The sequence below is a fragment of the Orbicella faveolata genome, unplaced genomic scaffold, assembly GCF_042242905.1.
Source record: "Orbicella faveolata isolate gen_17 unplaced genomic scaffold, um_ofav_v1 contig_34, whole genome shotgun sequence".
Classification (NCBI taxonomy): Eukaryota; Metazoa; Cnidaria; class Anthozoa; order Scleractinia; family Merulinidae; genus Orbicella; species Orbicella faveolata.
This window is the reverse complement of record NW_028301563.1, coordinates 18625454-18631348: the sequence shown is the minus strand read 5'-3', so window position 1 is coordinate 18631348 and position 5895 is coordinate 18625454. Positions and strand designations below refer to the sequence as shown.

The window sequence follows — 5895 nt, the reverse complement described above, 5'->3', positions numbered from 1 at the left end:
TTGTTTGTTTGTTTGTTTGTTTGTTTGTTTGCTGCCTTAGAGATTTTTGTTCAATTTATTGAATACAGAATTACTTGACATGTTACGGTTCAAGACTACAGTGCACGCTCTCCACCACTCCAAATGGCAAGTCTATAGGGTGGCTCTAACGAATTCAGACCACGGTAAAGTTTAAATTTTGTGTTGGTATAGCCTTTGGACTCTTTGCAAAAATGCATCCGTAGACCCAAATTTAAGATGATTGCAACATCTTAATGCAACATATCCAACATGGTTGAGCGCAATATGTTGCGCGCGTTTTGCCACCTTGTTGCGACGTGTTGCGACATGTTGGGTATTGCAAATCGAACTAGTGCGCATGTCCTGGCACGACATTGCTGGCCAGACGAGTGCAACATCTTGCAACATTCAAAAATACTGCTTGAAAACTTTGACTTTTTTCACAATTGAGCCAGCAACACGCAGCATGTCTCAACACGTCGCAACTGAGCGGCCAAGTGCGCGCAACTTCCAGAAGCCTACCAAGGCATCGCGCGAGCACGAGCATGGTCACGCGTGCAAGCTTCGCGTCACGTTACTTTAAATAGCGTATGACAAAGAACTTCGCTTTCATATCACTGATAACGGCTTAAGCATTAGCCGAAACGTCTGTTCAAAAATATCAAGAGTAAGTGCCAAACCTTTTTCCATAGAATTATGACATCTCCTGTCTACAATTTTTCCATTTTTGCTCATGGATGACGTAACGTCCATGAGCTTAGGAGGCAGTCGAATGGCACTCACTCGATTCTGATTAAATCATTCATTAAACTTGAATTAAACAATTTTCTCCAACCTCCCCTACTAAGTATTGTTTTTGTCCAGGAGTGTTCAGCGTCTCCAGGAAGGTTCTTGACGAGGGGAGACTAGAAAGGCGTACATTTTTGCTCGAAAAATGGAGTGCCTGGGTACGAGTTTGTTGAGCACATCAAAGATTGAAGTCGGCCATTTTGTAGCCTGCGTAGCAAGCGTTTCCGTGGGGTTTGGAAGCAACGAAAGACCGACGAACGGGATTTTCGGTGTTCTGTCTGCGTGGAAAATGGGGCGAGAGCCAAAAAAAAGAAAGAGGGGGGTGGGAGAGGGGAAGGAAGGAGACGCTTGCAGACAAACCCCTGGATTTTGAAAACGTCCGTTCGCCAGCGAACGGGGCTCGTGATTGGCTGGGTTAGGCCAATATTATTGATATGTGTCGATCAAAGGTATTTTAATACCTTTGAGTGCCAGACAAAGGGGGAAGATGCGTTCGAAGCTTGTTTACAAAACGCTTTAACTTTTCTCGCTGAACGAGGATTTAGTCGTCAGCTTCGACAGAACGGTAGAAATCCTGTAGTGCAATGCCGACGCTTTGGTTTTTCGAAGCCTGCACATTATTGCAGAAGCAAGTGCGACACAATGTGCAGCTGTTCCTTTAATTTTAACAACACTTTCTTGAATGCCACATGCGCCAAGGACAAGATAATAAACCACGGGACAGAAGATTCGCACTACTGCGTGAGAAAACCTAGTGATTTCGTCTGGCCAAGGGAAAGATTATCTTTATTCAGATACTGGTCAAGATTATCGTTATTTTCCCTCTCAGGTGTTTGAAGCCTCTCCTGACCAAATTCCAAAGTTTTCCGAGAAGACTTTCCGTTGTTTGTTGTTGCTACAGGCGATAACACACGAACCGATTTGCGGATCTGGCGTTTCCAGCAAACGCTTCTTTACTGGAGTTGCCTTTGTGGGAGTTGACTTGCTAATTTAACCTTGTATCGATTCCTGGATGAATGAATACAGTGATCCAAGATTTCGAAACTTGGGAGCACAAGGATTACTAACGCGACTTGAATACTTCTCACATTTTAACTTTCTGGCAGATTTGTGCTAAAACTTCACCCTTGCAGTCCTTCCTTTCAGACGGATTGAGTAGAAATATAGCTTGATTACAAATTACCAAATTTTATTCATCGAGATTTCTCCGTTCCCACCGTGCGCTCGTTGTTTCAGACATATTTTGCCAAGTTAAAGTTTATTTTGGTTCAAAGTTCACTTCCGCTACGGAAGGCCGAAGATTTTATTGGTTAATTTATGACAGCCGATGACAGCACGAAATCTCAGTGTGTCCACTCAGGCACGAAAGGCCAAGTGGGCGGTTTTCAAAATCCAGGGGTTTTTCTGCAAGCGTTTCCTTCCTTTCTTCCCCTCCCCCTCCCCCCTCTTTTACTCGCTCCATTTTTCGCGCTGTAATTCTTTGCTCCCGAACCCCACAGAAACGCTTGCTACGCAGGCTAGCCATTTTGGTTTCCCGTGTTTTTCTTTCGTAAATATGTGTCTTTTGACTATTGGCTTTTGCTCACACGTAGATGAAAGCTGGTAGAGGTATTTATGACTGGGTGATGTATCGGTCACAACAGCACGGCAGGGGAGGTCAAAGAATTGATACAAGAAAACCAGAAAGTGAGATCGTGATTAGCATATGGGGAAATTTAAGCTCGTAGCTTTTTCTCTTGGCAAGAGAATTTGATGGTTTCCACTCGCCTTCTCTCCTTTTGGAGTCCTAGGTAAGCTTAAGTCCTTGTTAAGTTTTGGTTTCATTGTTTCGTTATTGTTTTATTTTGTATGCACGCATTGAAATTCTGCCTGTGTTATATGTTATTGGTATCCGACGGAAGTTCGAAATTTGTAAGCTTATTTTAAAATACTTCAAGTAAGAAATTCGAATTGCCTTACGTTTTAGTTTTGTTGTCGTTCACACTTCATTTCGTTTGTATTCCATGAGGTTCGACCAGAGGGAAAATTTCTTCAGAAATGGTATGCAAGTCATCCTACTCGTACGATCGAGTAAATATACTCCTAAATTTTAGTGATCATGGATGGACAAATTAAGTACAAGAGACTGTGTAGGTCTACTTTTTGCGAGAGAGATATGCTGTCCAATTGTGACAAACATAAGCGGACACATGGTGGCTCGTGATGTAGAGTTTTTCTTTTTACTTCTAGAAATGAGAGATTTAAACAAATTTAAATCAAAACTTGAAAAAGTTATGGAGAAGAGAATGCTTGATACTTGTCAACATAACTATGTTGTATAATCATTGCAGAAGTCTATTAGAAGAGACGTATCTGCAATCCTTTTGAATACTACCGCATTGCTAGTGAGATTAGCACAAACAATTACCAATATATATAGGAATAAAGTACTGTGATTTGTGTTTCCAAGAAAGAAAATTATTGTTATTTTTTCTTGCATACACTACAATATGTAGTAGCCTTATTATTGATTGCACCAAGCTGGGGGGCTTCTCCCTATAGTTGACTAAAGGTGCCCTTTTCTCGGGCTGGAGGTATTATAAGACTTAACAGAGCTGGGATTTCGAACATTAATTGATTATTTATCCACGAAATAAGATGTAGTGGGGCCACATTAGCTTTGTGAAAAAGGGTTCAAACTAGAAGCTACATGTAAATGAAAGAAAAGCCTTTCCTGTCAAAAAGACTATGTAAAATGGATAGGGTTTTGACCTTGGGGCAGAGAGCCTCCTTGTATAAAAGTTTGTCACTTCCCTTCCCCCTCCCCATGAACATAGTTATATAGTAAAAAAAAACTTATAAATTGTAAAGAAAAAAAATCCCCTTCACTTTGGGTTCAAGATTAAAACAAAACTGTTTGAAATTCTTATAGTATTGAAGGAAATACTTTTCTTTCTATAGATTTCCCATTTACCAGCAAGCTAAAATCAAATTGTTTATATTTGACATAGCTTAAAGTAAACAAGATTTTGCCAATATCCATGTCTCACTTCAGTGAAATTCTGGCAAAATACTTTTGGCAGTCTTGGCATTCTCAAGTTGATTGTCTAAAATAAATGTTAAAATCATGTATTATAATATTTGCATAATTGTTACACTCAGTTGTTTCATATTGTTAACTGAACAAGGACTATAACCAATTTACCTTGACCCAAAATGCACTGCTGACTCCCCAATATTATACATGTATTATAACCAACTTCAGTTACTAGGTGTCAATGGTGAAATAAGTGACTAGGTGAATATGGTGAAATCTCATTTAATGAGTTCATTTTGAAACAGACTGCTGTTATTCTTTGACACTACATCATGTACAAGTTGATTTAGTAACAATGTTCCAGTTCCAATCAAAATTAATTGTTATCCCTTTTAAAAGTTATAAGCAGTCTGTGTAAACAACCTGTTATTTGATTTTTCTATTTCTTTTCTATTTCGAGCAGTCTGGGTTCGAGCCCTGGCTGGGAACATTGTATTGTGTCCTTGGGCGAGACACTTTACTCTCACAGTGCCTCTATCCACTCAGGTGTATACATAGGTATTGGCAAATTTAATGTTGGGGGTAACCCTGCGATGAACTAGCATCCCATCCAGGGGGTAGTAGAAATACTCCTAGTCGCTTCATGCTATAGAAACTGGAATAAGTGCTGGCCTGATGGGCCGCTTGGCACATATGCAGACTTTACTTCCACTTCTGAGTTGCCGTTTGCTTCTTTTTCAGAACAAGTGCTTGTGCAAAACGTTTCACATGAAAATGACTTGATTTTCATGAGAGTGAACGTATTCATACGGAGAGTTTCGCACAAAGACTCATTTTGCTACAGAGGCAAAAGTAAACTTTGGATTGGCCTATTCATCCATGAGCTGGCTCAGGGAGCCTTTGATTAAATGTTGCGATATGTTGCGTTGAAATGTTGCGATCGTTTCGTGACCTTGGTCAGGGCTTTATACAATAAATAGTTATTCGATATTTCAGTACAATCCCGGCGCAGTGTCACTTGCACAAGTCACCTGCAAAGACTGCATATGAGAAATGAATGATAAATGAAATCCTCTCATGGAAGAACAAACTTTATCGTCTTATGATCAGGCGTCTTGCGAGGGTCAGTCATGTAGAGACGTCGCCCACTCTCGAAGGGTTAAAATCGATACAAAAACATAAAACACCGGCTCTAAAAGAGGTCGCGGTCGCCTAAAAGATATGGTCATTTATTTTCAAGAGGTTCGAAACAAGTCATAGACCCACTTCATAAATGGCTGCCAATTTAACATTATTTTGTATGCGTTGAAATTAGCCCAAATAAACCTCGTTTGAGAGTAAAACTTCTTTTGAATTATCAACTCAAAAACGAGGTTGCTTGGGCTAATTATAATACTTACAAAATAAATTTTAATTGGCAGCCATTTATGAATAGGGTCTGTCATATTTTGGAAAAGTAGTCGATAACGGGAATGGGTCGCTCACGAAAATTTGTCCCATGGAGCAGGTCGACTAAAGTTATTTTTCCATATGGGAGAAAATGTGACTGATGTTTGGTAGCTCAGCTTCGGATATGTATGTACAACGTTGTGCATTGCCAGTGGCCTAAAGAATATTAAGACTTGATATATATTTCCAGATCTCAATTTATATGAATAATGTAATTTTACTACTGCGGCCTGCCTGCTTTTATGATTACCAACCTGTCTTTTTTTTCTATTTACTTTAAGTAGCTACCGAGATACTTACAATAAAATATAAATACTACTTACAAGCTACAGCTATTTATAATACAACAACTTGCAATACTACGGCTACTTAAGTTACTTACAAAAAATAACTTACTAATTAAAAGTGTCACGTATTACTAACTCCATATGCATCAAAACGTAACTTAAAATACTAACTTAATCATTACCCGATTTTACAGTTAGAGTTATACCTACAGATACAAATTGAACGGTACTAGACATATCACAACAGAGTAATTATCATTATTAAAGCTACACAAACAAAGACATTAAATTAGATAAAAAAGAAAAGAATATGAAAGAAAACAAAAGTATAATTTATAATTTAAAGATCATTTC

The 5895-nt window shown here is 39.0% G+C and overlaps 1 long non-coding RNA gene across 1 annotated transcript; it reads left to right on the top strand.

The window, feature by feature from the left end:
* The first annotated feature begins 864 nt into the window (after positions 1-864).
* On the top strand, positions 865-5645 carry LOC149105127 (uncharacterized). The gene is made up of 2 exons (XR_016201186.1): positions 865-2579; positions 2798-5645. It is a non-coding gene; the product is annotated as an uncharacterized LOC149105127 (long non-coding RNA).
* Positions 5646-5895: the final 250 nt, after the last annotated feature.